Raw genomic sequence first — 23,314 nt, 5'->3', positions numbered from 1 at the left:
TATTTTGTTTTTCTCAAAGGTATACCCCATATTCTAGAAGTTAAAGCTGACTACTTCAGAAGCCCTAACAATCAAAGAAGACTTGGACCCTAGTGGATCACAGGGGGCTCACTCTGGATCCAGAAGTGAGGAGCTGGTGAGCTGTGTTCAGTCCACACCTTTATGTGTGTATTGGGGTGGGGGTGGGTACTCTGAGCCTGGATTCTAGAGGGGTCGGCAAAGGAAGGTTAGAGGGCTGGGGTTGTGGCTCAGTAGAAGAGCACTTGCCTAGCATGTGTAAGACACTGGGTTTGATCCTCAGCACCATGTAAATAAATAAAATAAAGGCATTGTGCCCATCTAAAACTATATGTATATATATATATGTATGTCTGTACGTATGTGTGTGTATCTGCATATGTATATATGAAAGGGTATGGCCTATACCAGTTCTGCCAAGTTCATAATTCAGCCATCATCCACTAGCCATCCACCCATCCATACAGATGGTGAAGACAACAAGCAAGTTTCCAGTCTTCATGATGCTCATGTTCCAGTCCTCTTTGGAATAAAACAAAGCCCATCAATAACACAGGGGAGAATAAGTCAAAGATGTCACCTGGCTCTTTGCACTAGAAAGAGACTTCACAGAAGCACCTTCTTTTGCTGTCTTTAATAGCAGCCACCTTCTTGGCTATGGGTCCCCAGCCCAAGTCCAGAAGCTTGTTCAGGGCCAGTGATTGATCCAAGTGTGCCACAGGTCCTTCAGGCTGTTCTCTGAATTTCTACCACTGAGTGGCCCAAAGCCTCTCAGTTCTCTCCTTCCTCATCCAGCAGGCTCTGAACCCCATCTGACCAGGGATACATATCATCATAAGGAAGTCAGACCTACAGCTACCAGGAGGTGGAAGTATAATGAGCCATCACCCCCAATAAATACTTCTAGAACACTCTCTCGGTGCCCACCTCTGGGCTCAATTACCCCCTGGAGAATGTGTCCAGCACCTGAAGGGAAGGGCCCTGGTCTGCCTTCTAGAGTGCTGTTCTCAGAAAGAGGTGTTGAAGGAATGAATGGCCAGTCCTGAGCTGATTCTGGAATTTGGGTACAGATGACTAGTGCCTCCCTGGTCCAAGAGGAGGGAAGTCAACTGTATGTGGGGGAGGAGAAAACAAAATATTTCTATTCTCTAAATTTTAAAAAGAGGGGGAAAGACTGTTTCGGGAACCAGTTCCAAGCCATGAACAAGTCATACAGACCAAATTTAAACCTGGCCCAATCAATCACTGACAACATTACTCAAGGGCTTCATTCCAATGACCACGCTTCTGAGAGCCAGCCAATCAGCAACCGTCTTACTCCAGCAATTCCACTTCTGAAAGTCAGCCAATCCCTAAACTCCAAGGCTGAAAGTCAGCCAATCTGCAAACACTCTGACTTCTGAAACTCGGGCCAATTGCTGAATGCCATGCTTGCCTACCCTACAGGCTCCTAGACCACCCCCACCCCCACCCGGCCACAGCAGCCCGGCTTCTTTTGTTGCTGAAACTCCGTCCTTGTCCCTGATGCCAATGCAATAGCAAAGACAAGATTTTGAGAAAAAGAAAAAAAAAGTTTTACTGCTTTGCTAGCAAAAGAGAAACAGAGGCCTCCTGTCCCAGAGTCTGTGATTCTTCTCATCAAGGGAGCAGGGGGTTTTGTTGTTGTTGTTGTTGTTGTTGTTGTTTTTTAAGAGATGATTCAGAAATCCCATATCCTGAGATTAGGAAGGAGAGATTGGGAGGAAAAAATCAGGGAGAAGACTGTCAAGGAGGAGAAGGTTGGGAAAATAGTGTCAGTTTTAGAGCAACAAGAGATAGTCAAAGCATAAAGTGAACCACTGTTACACTATCAGGGCCGCCTGGCCTCCTCACTCGAGTCCCCCTTCTTCTGTGGTATTCTGAGAACTCCAAGGGAAGCTGTGGCTGAGGAGACTGGGTGGAAGGTATGAAGGGATTTTTCCACAAGGTATTCTAAGGGACCCCAGGTAAGGCAATGAGAGTCCACTGAGGGACAGATCCATCTCTGAGCCTTAGTCTGGTTGATGGGGACACATTCCATGAGATTAACTCTGATTGGGGTGACAAAGTCTGATGGTGGAGGTAGTGTTGTAGGGACAAACGAGGCAAGGCACGCAAGATAGCAGGAAACAGTTTTATTTGGCTGCAGCCAGGTTCAGAGGGCACAGCTTTTGCTGTAATCAATTAATCCCCCTGCCAGCTGTTACACAGAGCCCATTTGTAACTTATCTTAAAAATGTAGACATCTCTGTGAAGCCCAGCTCAAGGCCAGAGGCCTTGTTTGCACAGTTCTACAAAGTACTCTACTGGATATGTTTGTGAAAAACTAGTGAGGAGGTGTCCAGCATCTGGAGTGCTGGTATCTTCTCGGCCCCTGGCCAAGTAAACAGGGCTACACAAAAATAGGAAGTTTATCTACATTGAACTCTTTCTTAGAGACTCTTTTGCTGACAGTCCTAAAATCAGCCATGGTGAAATGGGCTTTTCTGTGGAGAAAGGGGGTGCCACTTCAGTAGGACATCTAAGAGCACCCAGAAAACAACTCTGGAGATCCTGGGCTCATTCTCCAGGTCCATCTTTCTATGTTTGAGGTGTCTAGGGGCGGGATACAGAGGGACACTTCCTTTTGGAAGAGAGGCTTGAAAGTCAGTGTCTGCCCCATCCTTGCCACATTACTCACCAGCACCTTGGATCAGAGAGTTGGGCAGGACAACATAGCTCTTCCCTCTCTGTTTTCCCCTAATCCAGTCCCCAATATGGCCCACAGGCCATGACTCTTAATGGAATGAGCCCCAAATGGGAGATCCTTTCAGAAGAGAGTGTCTTTCTGCTTCTTAGGTTGGTTTGGAAAGAGGACAGGATGAACCACTTTGAGTGGCTGGAACAAAAGGCAGAATCAGCCTGCTGCGTGTTCCCACAAAAGGACTGAGCCGGGTGCAGACTTCACGGATCAGCAGAGCCTTTATTCAGTGGTGGGTTCATGCCTCTGATGGACCCACTTTCCTGGTGGAAAATGAGCCACCAACTAAAGGGGGAGTCTGTGCTTATATAGGTTACACTGAGAGGTGATTTGATTAATGAGCATATCAGTTGGGCACTCAGTTTGCGATCTCTTTTTACTAGGCCAGATGGAGGTTCTGGGGTCAGCGGTAAGTATCCAGGAAAGGGTTTATCTTGGGAAGGATCAATGCTTTGGCCTCCTCCCAGAGACTGTGATTCTAGGCTTGATGGATATCTCCTCCCAGGGCTTGTCTAGTAACTGGGAAAGAGCATATTGGGAAAGGATCAATGTTATCAGTGTGTTGCCCTCTTCCCAGGCCACACTGGTTGGAGGTTTGATGTTTTCCATATCTAATACTGTGAGAATTCTGGATCCTCTGCCTGCTTGGCACTGTCCCTTCGTTCCTCTTCTCCCCTCCCCTTGAACACCTGTCTCCACATCTTTCCTTCCCATCAGAGCCTCAAGCTTCTCTTTGTGCAGCGGGTACAGCACCCACCCATGTCCTCTTCCTGAAGTCTAGCCTCAGGTGCTCCATCCATGGCCTCCCCTCCCCACTCCACCCCCAACCGGATGCAAAGCTCAAAGGTTGATTTGCATAGCATTTTGCCTGGTGGCTGCTGGCCTTGTTGGAGCCAGGCAGGAACTCCTGAGTTCTGACTCTATGGAACTCTATCCCTCCATGCTTGCAGGAGAACTAGGCTCCTCAGTTCTCCTGAGGTCAGGCTGGGAGGGTCTCTTGTGAGGTAAGCAAGGTGTCTAACTGCCCTGAGGGCAAGTGCGTCCTCAAATTGCCACGCCTGCCCCACCCCCACCCAGCACACCCAGCTCTGACACTGCTTGAAGCATTCCAGCCTGGGAGATCTGAATCTCATTGAATATTCCCTGAAATAGAAAGTAGAGGCAGGAGGATTCAAGTATGCAGCTAGCCTGGGCAAATTAGTGAGATCTGAAACAGACTGAATTTGGGCCCCTGCTGTGAATTGGGAACACATTCCTCCAGGCACCAAAGGAGATTGTCCACACACCTGCGTAATGCAGGCTAGATAACTACAGCTACATCTGTACATCTCCTGCTTTTGTCTCTAAATCCTACCTTTTTCTGGGGGCTGGTGGGCAGAAGCAGCTAGATGGCTTCTCCCCAGTTTAATCAAACTGCATAAAGATTGCTATTTATTTTTCCATCTTTTGCCTATTTTGTATGCAGGTCGGTGGCCAAATCCAATCAGCCAGGACCCAGGTAGGGTCCTTGGGTTAGGCTTCTGGTAACATAATAATGACCATTAAGGGACTATAGTCCCAACAGATGTTTGCCACTTTTTTTTTTTCTTTTGTACTAGGAATTGAACTGGGCGCTTAATTACTGCGCCACATCTTCAGCCCCTTTTTAATATTTTATTTAGATACAGGGCCTTATAAAATTGCTAAGGTGGCTTTGAACTCTCGATCCTCCTGCCTCAGTCTCCTGAGCTGCTGGGATTACAGGTGTGTGCCACTGTGCCCAGCCATGGCTAAAAAGCCATAGCCAATTTGAAGTCTCCTTGAAATCAGTTTGGAATTCTTCTTAAACTAGTTGACAGGAAAATTTGGCCTTGTCTTTGGTGTTGTCTGGGGCTAATTTGTTTGGAATAGGTACGAAGAGGAGTAGAGACCTAGAGTATTTGTTTGGGAGACTTTTGTTATGAAAGTGAAAAGTGCTAATTATATTTCAGAGCTCCTGAGAGAAGTTTTGGTTACAACATGGCCTATATTTCCAAAAGTAGAAGCTGATTTAGTACAATTATATGTTTGTTAACTTGACAATTGGCTTAATAGGCAAATTCTGATGTCTGTAGCAACAGATTTCAAAAGCATAGTTCTTGCTTCAGTCATCAGATGGGTTTCTATCAAAAGAAATGTACTGCTGGGTATGGTGGTGCAGGCTGTAATCCCAGTGACGCAGGAGGCTGAGGCAGGAGGAATGCAAGTTTGAGGCCAGCCTCAGCAACTTAGCGAGGCCCTAAGCAACTTAGGGAGACCCTGTCTCAAAAACCAAAAAGGGTAGGGATTTAGCTCAGTGGCTAAGCAATCCCCAGTGGCAAAAAAAAAAAAAAAAAAAAAAAGAAAGAAAGAAAGAAAGAAAGAAAGAAAGAAAGAAAGAAAGAAATGGAGTTTACCTGCAATTGCTTTATTTTGAGCTCATGAATTTTCTCCTGATGAATCTGCTTTTTAAAAAATTCTGCACATTTAAATTATTGTTTGACGCAGTCTGGCTGGGCACAAATAACCGAGCTGCCACAAAGCCTTGTAGGTTCAAACAGCAACTCTTTATTCCCAAACTCTCACCAGCACTCTACACACGCTTCCTGGGAATACACTCCCTCCACCGGGCTCCAAGTACCAATTCTCCTGGAACCCCACGAGAACTCAACAGGAACTCCAAAGTAGTGGGCGCCCGAGGCAGCAGGATCCGCCCTAATCCCAGAACCGCCCTATCTCCCCCCCCACACACACACACAGGATCCGCCCTAATCCCGGAGCAGGGTCACCTTTCAACCATTCCCTCGAGCAAAATGCCAGGCGTCATTCCGACTAAACTGTGGCTCTCAACATCTCCCCCCTTCTGTTTAATTAAACAACAAGCATGTAGCTTAGGGACCGTGCCTGTCTTAGGTTGTCCAATACTACATATGGACCTTACCCATCATCGGATGAGCTGACCTCAAGGTGTCAGCCTCCTGTCTTAGATTGGTACCATTGTAATTGGATCTTACCCATCATTGGCTACTGGTCCAACATACAGCCACACCTGTGGATAGGCCTTTGCACCAGTGGAGGGGTGAGGTTCTTTGCCTCACCTCTGTTGGCCTCCAAATTTGGCCTTGGTGCCAGTGGCGGGTTGAGGTTCTTTGCCTCATCTCTGTTGGCCCCCAAATTTTAGACCATCACAAGCAGAAGGGGAGGAGGATGCAAAATGCCACAGCACCAAGCCAAATGATGGCTCTTTTTGGAAAAATTGTACCACCGATGACACCATCAGCAAAGATACACCAGCACTACCACAATTCGCTGCACCAACAGATAGTTCACAATGCATGCAAGTGATACATAGTCCAGGCAAGTTCTGCAAGCAGTTCAAAGCAGAGGAATTCATTAATATGTCCACTTCCTCCCAAAGTAAATCGACTTCTTGATTGAGCATCACTTGTTGAGTTATTATTCATTGATGCATCAGTTTATACAGTTTACTGTGATAGCTATCGAAGAAGCTGTAGTTTAGTTTTATCTTTGTCTTCACCGGCACTGGGATGAAGATAGGAATTCTGGCAATGATGGCTTAAAAAAATTATGTAACATTCCAGAAGGCACTAAGAAAACAATTTTCTGAGCAATTTACATTATCCTGAACAGAATTATTAAATATAATGAAAAGGAAAGGTGAAAGTAAACAAACAGATCTGTTAACCACCTTTAAAAACAATCCTCAACAGCTGTTTACCTAATTTAAATTAAACCATTTAAATCATGTGAATAAAAAAATATTTGGATCCATTTTTTCATGAGCACTCATCATATATGATATATGGACATACACACATACAAACATACAACACAAAACACAAGTGTGCACACATAATATAATACATACAACACATAACATAATAGTAAAGGCCTTGTAACTTTTTACAGGTGAAATCTCCATTGCAATGTTTAAAAACTCCATAGTCAAAAAATAGAACTGATCAGCAAAACATTAACCTAGGTCTGTATGAGCTCAAAAAAACAAAATAGAACTTCATGATGTGGGAAAGGGCAATAATAAAATAGATATTGAAAAAAGCATCCTGGTTTCATTAGCCTCCAGGTGTGGGAGAACCACTGTCGCAGATGTAAGGATAGCCAAACTGGAGTTCTGGATATCAGCTGTTATGGATTTGAGCCAAATCATCTTCTTTTTGGTCTGTAGAAATCACTTTAGTTAATCTCTATGGAATCCAAATCAGCTGCTGTTCACCCTATGGAAACACACAAATGGACCCCCAACTCCAGACAATCACTGGGTCAGGACCTTTCCATTGTCCTGTTGGAATATCCTTCCAAAGGGCTTATGTACATTTTTGGACACATGTGCCTTTCCGCAGCACTAAGCCCTGATGAATCCAAATTTTAAAAGTTTAGAGTAAAAAGGGTTATTTTAAGTTTATCTTTGGGGGATATATACCCCTTTCCAATTCCCTCTTTTTTCTTTAATAAGTACGTTTTAATAGTTTGATGAACTCTTTCAACTATGCTTTGTCCCTGTGGATTGTATGGGATTCCTGTTAAGTAAAACATTAACTGATTTTTCTTCAGGATGATGTTCCTGTATGCATCCTTTGGAAATTTAAAGATCCTTTTAAATTTAAGTCTTCCAAAAGCATTTTGCCTTAGTTTTTAGAATTACTTTAGTCCTTTTAAATTTTTGATGTGGTTTTAAACCAATTTCCTTCTAGTTTAACATTTTCTAAATTGGCTCTTGTCTATAAATTTTAACACCCTTATCTGAGACTTCAAATTTCTGTACCACCAGAAATTAAAGTTGATGGGCTTTTTGAAAAAAATTACTAATAATCTCCTTTTTCTTCTATTTTATCCAATATTTGACTTTGAACTTCTCTCTTCTACCGTTTTCTATCTTGAATGTCTGTATCTAATAGTTGTCTTAGCTTTTTGTATTTTTTATCTGAAATACCTTTATTTGACATTTTTAACCATTTTTTATCTTGTTTCTATCTTCTAGTTTTCTTCTAAGGTTTGTACATTCACCCTTAGTTGCTTTTTTTCCTCCTAGGTTTTTTTTTTTTGCTTCCTATTTTGTGGGTTTAAAATTCTTGTCTTCCTACATCTTTTTTATCTTCCTACATCTTCTCTATCTTTTTTTTTACCTTTCTGTACCTCTGTCTTTAAAGTTTTCCACTTCAAATTTTTAATCTTCTTTATCCAAATATCTTTTATCCTATTATCTTCCCATTTTCATGTTTTTTTTTTAAGTAATGCTTTTAAGATTAACTAGGCTTTGAATGATGCAATCTTTCCTCCGCCATGAAGGCATCTTTTTTTTTTAAAAAACATTTATTCTTTTTTTAGTTTTCGGTGGACACAACATCTTTGTTTATATGTGGTGCTGAGGATCGAACCCGGGCCCCACGCATGCCAGGCGAGAGTGCTACCGCTTGAGCCACATCCCCAGCCCCATGAAGGCATCTTAACCACCTTTAATTTTTAACCTTTTAAAGCCTTTTGCAACTTACTTAGACATTTTACAACTTTTTACTTTACCACACAAAGATTATCTCATCTAGAAACATTTATTTTTCCTTTAACCTTTTATATTAAAATATATTTCCACATCTTGAATCTTTTTATATCTCTTTTTTAGCCGTTAACCCTTTTTATAAATTCACATTCTGAAACAACCCTTATAAAATTTCTGAGTTTAGACACATTACTCCACTTTAATAAGATGAAATAATTTCATGTTTTTTTTTGGTAGTATAATACTATAATTGAAACCCAACTGACACTTCTTATACTCTTTGCATATAAATTACACCTGATAGAATCTTAACTCTTAGTAACCTTGTTTCAGCAAAGACACAGACACAAAGCAATATTAAACTTTTTTTTCCATTTACCAATTTATGAAAACACACATAATGTTTAAATATATTACCTTATGGAACTTAATAAGTAAAGAGTACTTGATTTTATATTTCGTGGTTGATGTTTCAACACTTTAGCTTTGTAAATTAATCAGATGTCTGTAAAAACCAAGATCTTAGACAAGTGTAGCAAACAGAACTAGCTATCTCTTTCTTGTTGAAGAAAAATCTTTTTACAGGATACCATGATCGTCCCATTGTGATATATTCAACAACTCCTCTTTAAAAAGCCATGCGCTACATTTTTGTATTGTATCAACATATGCACTAACTGTTCTTGGTCTTACTGGGGTGCCTCCTTCCTCTAACAATTTCTCTTCCTCAGGGGCGAAGAACTTCAAACTTTGAGCCAACCATTTTCCCCAGTTTGCCTGAGAAAGTTCTAGGGACAGGCAACTTGAGATAAAAACAAAATAAATCAAAACAAGAACACATTGTTTTTTGAAATGGTCACCCATTCTCTCGCTCTTTCTCTTACCTCCAATTTCACTTACCTCCAAGCTTCAAGTGTTCCCCGTACGGGCCACCAAATGCTGCAGTCTGGCTAGGCACAAATATCTGAGCCGCCACAAAGCCTTGTAGGTTCAAACAGCAACTCTATTTCCGAACTCTCACCAGCACTCTACACACACTTCCTGGGAAAACACTCCCTCCATCGGGCTCCATACGCCAATTCTCTCAGAACCCACAAGAACTCAAGGGAACTCCAAATTAGCAGGTGTCTGAGGCAGCAGGATCCACCCTAATCCCAGCAGGATCTGCCTTAATCCCGGAGCCACCCTAATCCTGGAGCAGGTTCACCTTTCAACCATTCCCTCTAGCAAAATGCCAGGCATTATTCTGACTAAACTGTGGCTCTCAACAATTTTTGTTTTGGCTAGTGGAGGCTTTTAATTTTCTCTTTCAAAGATATTTTCTCTCTGTGAAGAAGAAACTTGCTCCTTAAGTTTCGCTAACTTTAGTCTTTAAGATGTAAATTTTCTACCTAGACTCAACTTTGGGAATACAAATTTAAGACTTACCAAACTGCTTTCAAATATCCTGTCAATGGCTGGGTGCTGTAGCTCAGTGGTAGAGCACTTTCCTAGCACCTGTGAGGCACTAAGTTCAATCCTCAGCACCACATAAAGCAAATACAATAAATAAATGCTGTCCATCTACAACTACAAAATCTTTTTAAAATCCTGTCAAAAGTCTGACTTTTAAAAATAGCAAATGTTAAATCTTCTAAGTTTTAAAATTTTCTTGTATGCTCCTATGTGCTTATGTGCTTAAGTAATTTGTTTGCATGGTATTATATTGACTTGTAGAAAATTAACCCAAATACCTTTTAAAAAAATATTTATGGGGCTGGGGATGTGGCTCAAGCGGTAGCGCGCTCGCCTGGCATGCGTGCGGCCCGGGTTCGATCCTCAGCACCACATACAAACAAAGATGTTGTGTCCGCCGAAAACTAAAAAATAAATATTAAAAAATTCTCTCTCTCTCTCTCTCTCTCTCTCTCTCTCTCTCTCTCCTCTCACTCTCTCTTTAAAAAAAATATTTATTTTTTAGTTGTACACAATACCTTTATTTTGTTTATTTATTTTTATATGGTGCTGAGGATTGAACCCAGGGCCTCGCACATGCTAGGTGAGAGCTCTACTGCTGAGCCACAACCCCAGCACCCCCAAATACCTTAAAAAAATTTTTTTTGGTCCCAGAGATTGATCACAGGGGGGCTTAACCACTGAGCCTCATGCCTAGCCCTTTTTATTTTTTATTTTGAGATGGGGTCTTGCTCCATTATTAGAGCCTTGCTGAGTGGCTGACAATGGCTTTGAATTTGAGATCCTCCTGCCTTAGCCTCCTGAACTGCTGATATTACAAGTGGGTGTCACCATGCTCAACTCCCAAATGACTTTTTTTTTGTAGTTGTAGATGAAAAGTATGCCTTTATTTTGTTTATTTTTATATTTTATGTGGTACTGACAATCGAACTCAGTGCCTCACACGTGCGAGGCAAGCACTCTGCCACTGAGCTACAGCCCCAGCTACCAAATGATTTTTAATTCACATGACTTTAGTAAATTTGTAATAAGTAATTTAATTTGTTCATAATAAGAATGCATCTAATAACTCATCTAGTAACTAATAACTCATTTTTCTGGCCTGTTAACCAATTGAGACGTTTGTAGTTATTAGAGACATAGTGTTTGTTTGGTGTTTTCTATGTACAGTCACCTCTTAGTATGATGGAGCAAGACCAACCTGCAGAGCCAAAGCAAGTGTGGAGGTCCGTGACTGGTTCCTTGCAGTCCCACAGGACAGATTTCAAATAAGTCCACAGAGTAGCAGGCAGGAGTTCATTAAAAGGGAAAGGAAAAGGGGGGAAAGGACTCTCTTAAAGTCCTCTCAGAGAGGAGAGGGATGTTGTGCCTCCTTCTTGTCCTCCAGTTCTACTGAGGGTCCTGGGGAAATTTCCAGAAAGTCCAGCCCAGATCTACATCATGACTTTATATATATGTTTATATATATATATATATATCTCCCTTTATTTTATTTATTTATTTTTATGTGGTGCTGAGGATTGAACCTAGCACATCCTAGGTGAGCACTCTACCACTGAGCCCCAGCCCGAGCCCTATATCATGACCTTTGACTGACAGTAGCATTGCATCATACTTTCAAGTCCCCACTGTATATGGTCTTACCCCAAGGAGGGGGATTCTTTTTTAATTTTATTTTTTAGTTGTAGTTGGACACAACACATTTATTTTATTTATTTATTTTTATGTGGTGCTGAGGATCAAACCCAGGGCCTCACATGTACTAGGCGAGTGCTCTACCACTGAGCCACAACCCCAGCCCAAAGGATTTTTACTATTGGAATGACATGTTAAAAATTCAAAGCACTGCTAGGAAGCTGTCCTTCTGTTGAATACTGTATTTTCGCTCGCTCTCAATTCGAGTGGATTGTGCTTTAGTGTATTTATAAATGATGGATTTATAAGTTTCTGAAATTAAACTTTTTATTTGTGATTTTCCAAAAAAAAAAAAAATTTCAAAGCAACTGGGACAGCCCACACTGACTGGTTCTGATTGGAATTTATTCTTTTTTTTTTTTTTTTTTTAATTTTCGGCGGACACAACATCTTTGTTGGTATGTGGTGCTGAGGATCGAACCCAGGCCGCACGCATGCCAGGCAAGCGCGCTACCACTTGAGCCACATCCCCAGCCCCTGGAATTTATTCTTACAGATTTTATGGTTGGTGGCTTTTGCTTCTAATAATCCTGTCTTCCTGAGCCCTAAAATCTGGTCTGCATAAAGGTCACAAAAGTCCCCCTTCAGGGTAACTTGTGTTCTTATTGGCAAGGAGGAGTTTTTGGACCTTCATTTTTCCTGCAATAACAGGTTGTTTGCTGAGGAATGTAATATATCCTATTGGCCTAAGCCAGGGCAGGGCCAGAGTAGCCTTAAGTAAATTACTTTTTAAAAGATAGTATGGGGGTGCTGGGGTTGTGGCTCAGTGGTAGAGCACTCGCCTAGCACACATGAGGCACTGGGTTTGAGCCTCAGCACCACAAAGATAAAGTAAAGGTATTGTGTCTACCTACAAATATATATATGGGTGGGTCAGCACTGTAGGCCCAGTCTATAGAATTATCCCCTTAACCTCATGTTCCCACCACCTAGGTCTATCTGCTTGTATCATTAGGAATTTTTTGGCAAAGAAATAACTTAAAATGTTAACTATGGGGCTGTGGTTGTAAGTCAGTGGTAGAGCGCTTGACAACTAAAAAATATTTAAAAATGTTGACTAGGAGGACCCAACATGGCGGCCGGCGAGGAAGCAGCACTTTCAGTATCTCCACATTAATGGGATCAGAAAGACCCATTAATACACCTAGATTCTACCTACTGAGGAACTTCTAGCAAAATTCTGCTGAAAGGAGACTTGCCGGGAATTAGTAAGTTTGTTAGAGGTGACAGTTTGTCCCAGACGAGTGAATCTTGGCCACGCGGCGCAGAGGTCCAGTCCCGCCGGCCGCTGCCGAATGTCCGCTGGCCGCCACCTGCCCGGCTCTGCAAACGGCCCCTGGCGGCCCCGCGTGGCGAGAAGAGTCCCCACACGGCCCGGCAAACGTCCCCCGCCCTCCTGGCTCTGCTAACAGCCCCACCCACATGGTGAACGGTCCCCCCCCCCCGCCCGCCTGGCTCCGGGAATGGCCCCGCCCGCACAGCGAACCGCCCCCGCCTGCCCGGCTCAAGAGGCTAAGTGAAGGGAATCTAACCAAGCCTTTATGAAATAGCGAACTGGGAACTAAAACCAGAGATTGAGTCAGACCAGAGACAAGCCAGTTCCACCCCTCCCTTCGGACACTCCAGCAAGGAGCCAGGGGCCCGCCATAGCAGAGAGGAGAAGTCACCAAAGTTTGGCCAATGAGATTCCTTCCCAGCGGAATCTACTTTAGCAGGTGTGTGACTCCTACCCACACCAGATACAAACAACCGGGGAACTTCAAAAATCTCTCCATGGGTGTGACCGTAAGGGCCAAGGGACTCCCGACCCCCAACTCCCCCTAATGCCAGTGACATGGGCGTGACTGTAGGGGTGGAGGGAAGCAGAGAAGACCCCCCCACCCCACAACTCCCCCAACCGCCAACTGAGAGGGCGTGACAGTAGGGGCGGAGGGAAACAGAGGACACTCCAGACCCCCAACTCATCCTACCGCCAGTGGAGTAGTCGTGATTGTAGGGGCTGAGGGAAGCAGAGGGGATCCTCGACCCCCAACTCCCATTACCACCAGTGGCGACACCAAAGGTCTTAGCTGCCAGCTTCTGAGGGCGTGCCCACCAAAGGGGTCTGGAAAAACTAAACTATTGACTCCCAGACCACAGCTCCACAGCACTGGGACTTAGATGAATGACAGAGAGAGTGCTCAGTCGTTCGGGAAATAGGGCACGCGGTGGGGCTGAAAGTGTAACCAGATCCTTGGGGAGCCGCCTCCGGTGAGCAGGACCTGGCTGGCTGGCAGGAGGAAGGGGAGGAGGGGCCGTAGAAGTGAAACGGCTCTGGACCAACAGGATTGAGAGACTCCCAGGAGCCGCCTTACAGGGATTGCTGTCGACACATTGAATGCAAAACTCAGCTCGGAGGGCACAGCTTTGCCTACGGGAAGAGAAGAAAATGGATCTCTAAGACCTAATTTTATTTCTTATTTTATTTTATTTTATTTTTTCTCTCCCCTTTTCCCTCTTTCTTTCCTCTTCCAAGTTTTATTGTTCTTTCCGTACTCCTCTATGCTATCTATCTCCCTCTCCTTCTTTCTTTTCAAGAGCACCTTCCTTCCCCTTCTCCCCAACTTTCATCCCAAGCATTACGTCCTCCATTACGTGTAACTGTCTAAATGCAAATAGGTGAATGTTTCCAGGCCGTCTATAGTGCTCCTAAATACCTAGCTACTACCAACACCCTGATCCAATCGACGGTTAGTATCCCCCTTCAGTAGAGCAACCTTCTAAAGTAGCCAAGACATACTAACCCTTATACCTTCATAGAACCTAACCTAAAGTCCTAAGAACAAACAACAAATCACTATATGCATACAGAATCCGGAAGCCCTTTATAAATTGAATGCATCAGCTCTAAAGTACAATAAAGCCCAACATCTCTAGGCATAATCTCCCACCACAAAGGAGAGACAACAGAGATATACAAAGCCAAAACAAATGTATAGGAGAAAGCAGTTACAAAGCAGTCAAACAGAACTGGAAAGTAACGTGAACAACATGAAAAAACAAGGGAAAAAAGGATTACAGATAATGCAGGACAACTTAAATCTACAGGAGGACCTAGAAGCATCAGAAACATGGACAGGGAAAGAAATCAAGGCATACCTAACTCAGATGGAACGGAATATTAGAGAAGACATGAGACAGCAAGTCCAAGCATTGAAAGTATATTTTGAAAACGAACTAAACAAACAAATTCAAACTGCAAAATACGAGCTTTACCAGGAGATAGAGATCTTAAAAAAAAACCAAACAGTAATCTTAGAAATGCAAGAAACCATAAACCAGATTAAAAACGCTAACGAGAATATTACAAATAGACTAGATCAAGTAGAAGTCAGAACATCAGATAATGAAGACAAAGTGTATCAACTTGAAAAGAATATAGTCAACACAGAAAAGATGCTTAAATCTCATGAGCAATCTATCCAAGAGATATGGGATCTCATCAAAAAACCAAATTTGAGAGTCACTGGGATAGAAGAAGGCACAGAGGTTCAGACCAAAGGAATGGACAACTTATTAAATGAAATAATCCTAGAAAACTTCCCAGAGATGAAAGATGGAATGGATTGCCAAATCCTGGAAGACTACAGGACCCCAAACATCCAAAACCTTAATAGACCAACTCCAAGACATATAATTATGAAGATAGCCAATGTACAGACCAAGGAGAGAATATTAAAAGCTACGAGAGAAAGGAGGCAGATTACATTCAGGGGTAAACCAATTAGGTTAACGACTGATTTTTCATCACAGACTTTGAAAGCGAGAAGATCCTGGAACAATGTATTTCAAACGCTGAAAAATAATGGATTCCAACCAAGAATACTGTATCCAGCAAAATTAAGCTTCAGATTTGACAATGAAATTAAAATCTTTCACGATAAACAAAAGCTAAAAGAATTCGCAGCCAGAAAACCAGCACTGCAAAGCATTTTGGGCAAAATTCTACAAGAAGAGGAATGGAAAAATAGTGCCCAAAACTAACAGCAGGAGGTATCTCAGTAAAGGGGGAGGAAAATAACCAAAAAGTAAAAACTAGCCAAACTAAAATAAATAAATAAATAAACATGACTGGAAGTACAAATCATATTTCAATTGTAACCTTAAATGTTAATGGCCTAAACTCACCAATCAAGAGACAGAAGCTAGTAACCTTGATCAAAAAAACAAATCCAACAATATGCTGCCTTCAGGAGACTCATATGATAGGAAAAGACATACACAGGCTGAAGGTGAAAGGTTGGGAAAAATCATACCACTCACATGGCCCTCGGAAGCAAGCAGGAGTGGCCATACTCATATCAAATAAAATCAACTTCAAACCTAAGTTAATCAAAAGGGATAAAGAAGGACACTATATCCTGTTAAAAGGAACCATCCACCAACAAGACATAACAATTATCAATATATATGCACCAAACAATGGAGCTGCAACGTTCATAAAACAAACTCTCCTCAAGTTCAAGAGTCAAATAGACCACAACACAATAATTATGGGTGACTTCAACACACTGCTCTCGCCATTAGACAGATCCTCCAGACAAAAGCTGAATAAAGAAGCTATAGAACTCAATGACACAATCAATAAACTAGACTTAACCGACATATATAGAATATATCAACCATCATCAAGTGGATACACGTTCTTCTCAGCAGCACATGGATCTTACTCAAAGATAGATCATATATTATGCCATAGGGCAACTCTTAGTAAATATAAAGGTGTGGAGATAATACCATGCACCATATCTGATCATAATGGAATGAAACTGGAAATCAATGATAAAAGAAGGAAGGAAAAATCCTGCATCACATGGAAAATAAACAATATGTTACTGAATGATCAATGGGTTACAGCAGACATAAAGGAGGAAATCAAAAAATTCTTAGAGATAAACGACAATTCAGACACAACATACCGGAATCTATGGGACACAATGAAAGCAGTTTTAAGAGGGAAATTCATTTCCTGGAGTTCATTCCTCAAAAAAAGAAAAAAACAACAAATAAATGAACTCACACTACATCTCAAAACCCTAGAAAAGGAAGAGCAAAACAACAGCAAATATAGCAGAAGACAAGAAATAATTAAAATCAGAGTGGAAATCAACAAAATTGAAACAAAGAAAACCATTGAAAAAACTGATAAAAACTAAAAGTTGCTTCTTTGAAAAAATAAATAAGATTGACAGACTCTTAGCCATGCTAATGAAGAGAAGAAGAGAGAAAACTCAAATTACTAACATACGGGATGAAAAAGGCAATATCACAACAGACACAGAAATACAGAAGATAATTAGAAAGTATTTTGAAACCCTATATTCTAATAAAATAGAGGACAGTAAAGATATCGATAAATTTCTTAAGTCATATGATCTGCCCAGATTGAGTCAGGAAGACACACATAATTTAAACAGACCAATAACAAAGGAAGAAATAGAAGAAGCCATCAAAAGACTACCAACCAAGAAAAGCCCTGGACCGGATGGGTATACAGTGGAGTTTTACAAAACCTTCAAAGAAGAATTAATACCAATACTTTTCAAGCTATTTCAAGAAATAGAAAAAGAAGGAGCTCTTCCAAATTCATTCTATGAGGCCAACATCACCCTGATCCCGAAACCAGACAAAGACACTTCAAAGAAAGAAAACTACAGACCAATATCTCTAATGAACATAGATGCAAAAATTCTCAATAAAATCCTGGCAAATCGAATACAAAAGCATATCAAAAAAATTGTGCACCATGATCAAGTAGGATTCATCCCTGGGATGCAAGGTTGGTTCAATATACGGAAATCAATAAATGTTATTCACCACATCAATAGACTTAAAGATAAGAACCATATGATCGTCTCGATAGATGCAGAAAAAGCATTCAACAAAGTACAGCATCCCTTTATGTTCAAAACACTAGAAAAACTAGGGATAACAGGAACTTACCTCAACATTGTAAAAGCTATATATGCTAAGCCTCAGGCTAGCATCATTCTAAATGGAGAAAAACTGAAGGCATTCCCGCTAAAATCTGGAACAAGACAGGGATGCCCTCTCTCACCACTTCTATTTAATTTAGTCCTTGAAATACTAGCCAGAGCAATTAGACAGACAAAAGAAATTAAAGGCATAAAAATAGGAAAAGAAGAACTTAAAATATCACTATGTGCGGACGACATGATCCTATACCTAGAAGACCCAAAAGGGTCTACAAAGAAACTACTAGAACTAATAAATGAATTCAGCAAAGTGGCAGGATATAAAATCAACACGCATAAATTAAAGGCATTCCTGTATATCAGCAACAAAACTTCTGAAATGGAAATGAGGAAAACCACCCCATTCACAATATCCTCAAAAAAAAAAATAAAATACTTGGGAATCAACCTAACAAAAGAGGTGAAAGATTTATACAATGAAAACTACAGAACCCTAAAGAGAGAGATAGAAGAAGATCTTAGAAGATGGAAAAATGTACCCTGTTCATGGATAGGCAGAACCAACATCATCAAAATGGCGATTACCCAAAGTTCTCTACAGGTTCAACGCAATGCCAATCAAAATCCCAACGGCATTTCTTGTAGAAATAGATAAAGCTATCATGAAATTCATATGGAAAAACAAGAGACCCAGAATAGCAAAAGCAATTCTAAGCAGGAAGTGTGAATCTGGAGGTATAGCAATACCAGATTTCAAACTGTACTACAGAGCAATAGTAACAAAAACAGCATGGTACTGGTACCAAAACAGGCAGGTGGACCAATGGTACAGAATAGAGGACACAGAGACCAATCCACAAAATTACAACTTTCTTATATTTGATAAAGGGGCTAAAAGCATGCAATGGAGAAAGGATAGCATCTTCAACAAATGGTGCTGGGAAAACTGGAAATCCATATGCAACAAAATGAAGCTGAACCCCTTTCTCTCGCCATGCACAAAAGTTAATTCAAAATGGATCAAAGAGCTTGATATCAAATCAGAGACTCTGCGCCTGATAGAAGAAAAAGTTGGCTCCGATCTACATATTGTGGGGTCAGGCTCCAAATTCCTTAATAGGACGCCCATAGCCCAAGAGTTAAATACAAGAATAAACAAATGGGACTTTCTTAAACTAAAAAGTTTTTTCTCAGCAAGAGAAATAATAAGAGAGGTAAATAGGGAACCTACATCCTGGGAACAAATTTTTACTCCTCACACTTCAGATAGAGCCCTAATATCCAGAATATACAAAGAACTCAAAAAAATGAAACAATAAGATAACAAATAACCCTGTCAACAAATGGGCCAAGGACCTGAACAGACACTTCTCAGAGGAGGACATACAATCAATCAATAAGTATATGAAAAAATGCTCACCATCTCTAGCAGTCAGAGAAATGCAAATCAAAACCACCCTAAGATACCATTTCACTCCAGTAAGATTGGCAGCCATTATGAAGTCAAGTAACAATAAGTGCTGGCGAGGATGTGGGGAAAAGGGTACACTTGTACATTGCTGGTGGGACTGCAAATCGGTGCGGCCAATATGGAAAGCAGTATGGAGATTTCTGGGAAAGCTGGGAATGGAACCACCATTTGACCCAGTTATCGCCCTTCTCGGTCTATTCCCTGAGGACCTTAAAAGGGGGGGGGGATTTACTAGAATGCTGATTTCCTACATATAGCTTCTGTTTTTAATTTCTGAAATGACATCATTTTATAATGACCTAAACCTGTGGAATTTTTGTGGTTGTTATTAATTGATCATAAATCTTAGCAGTGCTTTCAAAAATTAGATATCACGTCAATAAGGTGCTTCATGGTCTTCTTAAAATGTTAACTAGATTTTGTGTTATCTCTGAGGCAAAGGTAAAGTAACTTTTTTATGATTTAGAGTTATTTGGGTTTTGCTATTTTTTATTCTTTTTGGAACTAAAATAACCAACCTACACACCCTCCTCCTTCCCTCCCTCCCTCCTTCCCTTCCTTCCTTCCTTCTGTACCAGGGATTGAACCTGGAGCCCCTTTACCATTGAGCTACATCCCCAGCTCTTTTTATTTATTTATTTAGAGACAGGGTCTCACTAAGTTTCATACATCCTCTATAAGCTGATGAGTCTGGCCTCAACTTTTGATCCACCTGCCTCAGACTCCCAAGTCCCTGGGATTACAGGCGTGTATCACCACGACCAACTCTGGCTATTTTTTTTAATAACATTTTTCTCAATTGAACTGTTTATATTGTGTTGTGACTTAGTTTACCAAGTATATTTCAATGTATATATGTTTTTAATTTTTTAGTTGTTGGAATGATATTAATTCTTATAAGCTGTGTTCAGAGTTTTTACAGTTCTGTAAAATGTCTAAATTCTAAACCTTCTTTCTACCCACGTGGTGATTAACTCAATTTACATAAGGGTTCTAGCTCACAGGCTCCTCCCAGTGCAGATCTGACAGGATTGCTTTTTACAGTTGTTTTTCATTGGGTAAAAATGATAGAACTAAAGAAATTCTGTTTATTAGCTCAAATTGATCTTTGCTCTTAGGAGTTTGCATTTTTCTGGACTAAGAGCTAATCTTTCAAAAAACTTTCTGTTGGGGCTGGGGATATGGCTCAAGGGGTAGCGTGCTCGCCTGGCATGCGTGCGGCCTGGGTTCGATCCTCAGCACCACATACCAACAAAGATGTTGTGTCCGCCGAGAACTAAAAAATAAATATTAAAAATTCTCTCTCTCTCTCCTCTCTCTCTCTCTCTTTAAAAAAAAAAAAAAACAACAAAACTTTTTGTTGCTTGGGGCTGGGATTGTAGCTCGGTGGTAGACCACTTGCCTAGCACTCATGAGGCACTGGGTTTGATCCTCAGCACCATGTTAAAACAAACAAAAGTTTATATATATATATATATATTTAACTTTCCATTCCTTAAGATTGGCTAAAAGGGGTCTTCAGACATTAACTCAGAATGTGTCACATCCCGCCCAAGGTGGGATGTCTCAGATGAAAGAAAGGGACATAAGCTCTTGTAATGTGGAAGCCAGGGTACTTTGTAAATAATCAACAGTCTCGGAGGAAATCATTTGGACTCAGAGGTGAAAATCTCAGTCACTTGTCAAACCCCATCAAAAAGATTAACAGCCACGAAGTTATGGAAAGAACGTTCTCATGCAAACTAACACCAAAGTCCTTCCCTTAGAGAGATGAGATATTTCAGAATTTCCTCCTTCAGGAATAAGCAGCTGACCTCTTGTGTTCAGATTCTGCACACTGATTCAACAATGGGTGGCCAGCCAGAGGACATGGGAGCCCCCGTTCCCTCAAGATTGATGGAGGAGATGAACTCAGTGGCGTGGGTGTGCGCCCACATGCTGAAACAGACTGAAGATTTCCCCACCTCCCCCGCAATTGGGAACACATTCTTCCTGCTGGGAGGGAAGCTGACAGGCTGCGACCCCTCACTCTGACAGGCACCAAAGAAAATGGAAGTGGAAGTTGTCCACTCAGGCCTGCCTGGCCCAGGCTGGCTAACTCAATCTACATATTTATGTCACCTGCTTTTGTTAAGTCAGAACTGCTTCTGCAGGGCAGTTGGAGAGAAGCATTCTAGCTGCTTCTTCCCAGTTTGATCAAACTGCATAGAATTCGCTGTTCATTTTTCATCTTTCCTCTATTTCTTATGCAGGTGGGCCGCCAAATCCAGCCAGCTAGGATCCAGGCAGAATCCACGGGCTAGGCTGCTGACCACAACCCTGTCTCAAAATAAAAATAAAAAGGGGTTTGGGGATGTAGGATCTGGCTGAGTGGCAGAGTGCTTGCCTAGCATGTATGAGACCCTAGGTTCAATCCCCCCCTCCCAATGCCCTAAAAACTGTCAGGAGTCCTTGGGCCAGCCTGGGCAGCCAGGTCCCTGCTGTCCTCACCTGCTGCCCTGGTCCCTGAGCCCTGTTGGGAGGGAAGGCTAGGCGAGGTGAGGTCTGCAGTGGGGGGGATTGTGAGAGTAATATGAGGATCAAAGGGACCACTACCCCTAGGAACTGAAAACTATGTTGAAGGAACTCGGGGCATTCGCTTGGCAAGAGGAACCAAGCAGGCCAGCCCAGGCCGTGATTGCAACCAAATGCTGATGTGAAACCCAGAAACCTGAGCTAAATTTAACCCTGCTGCCCTGTAGAGACTGCCTGACTTTTGTTTGTTTTGTTTTTTGTTTTGGCATTGCTAGAGACTGAACCAAGAGGTGCTGGACCACTGAATTACATCCTAAAACTTTTTTCTCACGAAGTTGCTTAAGGTCTTGCTAAATTGCTGAGGGCTAAGTCACTGAGGCTGATGTTGAACCTCCTGCCTCAGCCTCCCAAGTCACTGGGATTATAGATGTGTGCCATTGAGCCCTATTTTCCTGACCCTTTCAAGAGAGATCTGAACAGCTCTGGGCAATGCCAGGCTGGGAGCCAGGGTCCAAATCCCACCCATCTGATAGGATTAGCCATTAAAGAGGCCAGTGCTTCTTGCTTTGAAGACCTCTTGTGAGCACAGGAGAGAAGGCAGGTAAAGATTCTTCCTGTGGTCGTCCCAGCCTGTGCCCTGGGTCCTCTCCACCTGCCCTGTCTTGGCTGTGCAGATGGTTTTGTCCTTCCTGCTCTCAAACCCATCCTGAGCCTGAAGCCTCCTTGTTGTGATGTTTTTCTAATTTAGCCTTAGAGTCTCTTGAGAGTGGCTGCCTCGGCCTTTGGCCATTCTCCAGGAGAGCCCAGACCGCAGGAGAGCTGGGTGCAGGGCTGTGGGCCAGGGAGGCGCAGTAGGCAGCACAAGAAAGCATTTTATACTCACAGGTCTGTGAAGTAACAGGGGTGTCCCCAAGGGCCAACAGAGTCCAGAGACCACATCATGCTTGAGAGCTGCTGGCAGCACGCAAGAGGACATAGGGCCACAGCCTTTGTTGGGGTCCAGGGCATTACCCAAGCAGGTTTCCAGGGGGAGTGCTAATTGGTGGATTTCCAACAAGCAGCTAGGAGTCACGCAGAGTCATGATGTGACCGAGGGGTGGCCGAGGTCACTGTGGCCTATCAGTGCAGTCCATGCAGGGTGTGGGGCTGTCCCATAGGGAGGTGGCCACAGAGAAGCAGTTATATAAGGTAGATTGACTGCACCGAGGAACCAACTGGGAAGAGGCAGAGCCCTGGGAACTGTCTTGAAGGTGACTAGGCTTTGTTTTGGTCGAGTAAATCCAACTTAGATTCGAAATGAATGTGGAGGCGACAGGGACGGATAGGGAGCTACCACCCTCCTTCCGTGTGGGGCTCACTGGGGTCCTCTGCAAAGGTTTTCTTGGGTAGCTGAGGAGAGCATGTCCCTGCTCGGGTTACTTCCAGTAGTTGGAGGGGTAGGTTGGGGTGGTCTGTAGGCACGTGTTGGGGACCTGGAAGGTAAACCAAGTGCAGGCCTATGTTTAGGGAGGTGTCAAGTGGAAGCTAGAAGGTGTGCTTTGGGGGTCCTCCATCATCCCAGGCTGGGCCTGCTGCATTCCAACCTTGTGTGTCTGGAGGCCTGGGCCCACTGGACAGACCCCTCCCTGACAGCTGGTAGGCAGGGCATTGTTTCAGAAAGTCTCTGGGAAAGGAAAAAAACAAAGACCACATGGCTGGCTGATGGTTCAGAGCCCACCACCCAGAGTGTGCAGTGATCCCCAACTCCCTGCCTCCTTCATCTCTCCTCCTGCCTCCTGGGGAACCCACTGGAGGATCAGGAAAGACCTAGCCTCCACCCAACACTGAGTTCCTATCGCAGGCCTCTACCCTTGGCTCACATTCCTGCAGTGATGGGGAGCTCACTGCCCGCCAGA

The 23,314-nt window shown here is 42.6% G+C and overlaps 1 long non-coding RNA gene across 1 annotated transcript in view; it reads right to left on the bottom strand.

Moving 5' to 3' along the window:
• LOC308647035 overlaps positions 1 to 22,472 on the bottom strand; it is an 83,061-nt gene extending 60,589 nt beyond the window's left edge. The window contains exon 1 of the long non-coding RNA XR_014021568.1: positions 22,303 to 22,472. This is a non-coding gene — a long non-coding RNA (uncharacterized lncRNA). The remainder of the gene's footprint in view (positions 1 to 22,302) is intronic.
• Between the last annotated feature and the right edge of the window lie 842 nt (positions 22,473 to 23,314).

The sequence above is a fragment of the Spermophilus citellus genome (genome assembly GCF_964194105.1).
Source record: "Spermophilus citellus genome assembly, chromosome: 4".
NCBI lineage: Eukaryota > Metazoa > Chordata > Mammalia > Rodentia > Sciuridae > Spermophilus > Spermophilus citellus.
Note: the sequence above shows the minus strand (reverse complement) of the source record. Positions and strands in the feature narration are given on the sequence as shown.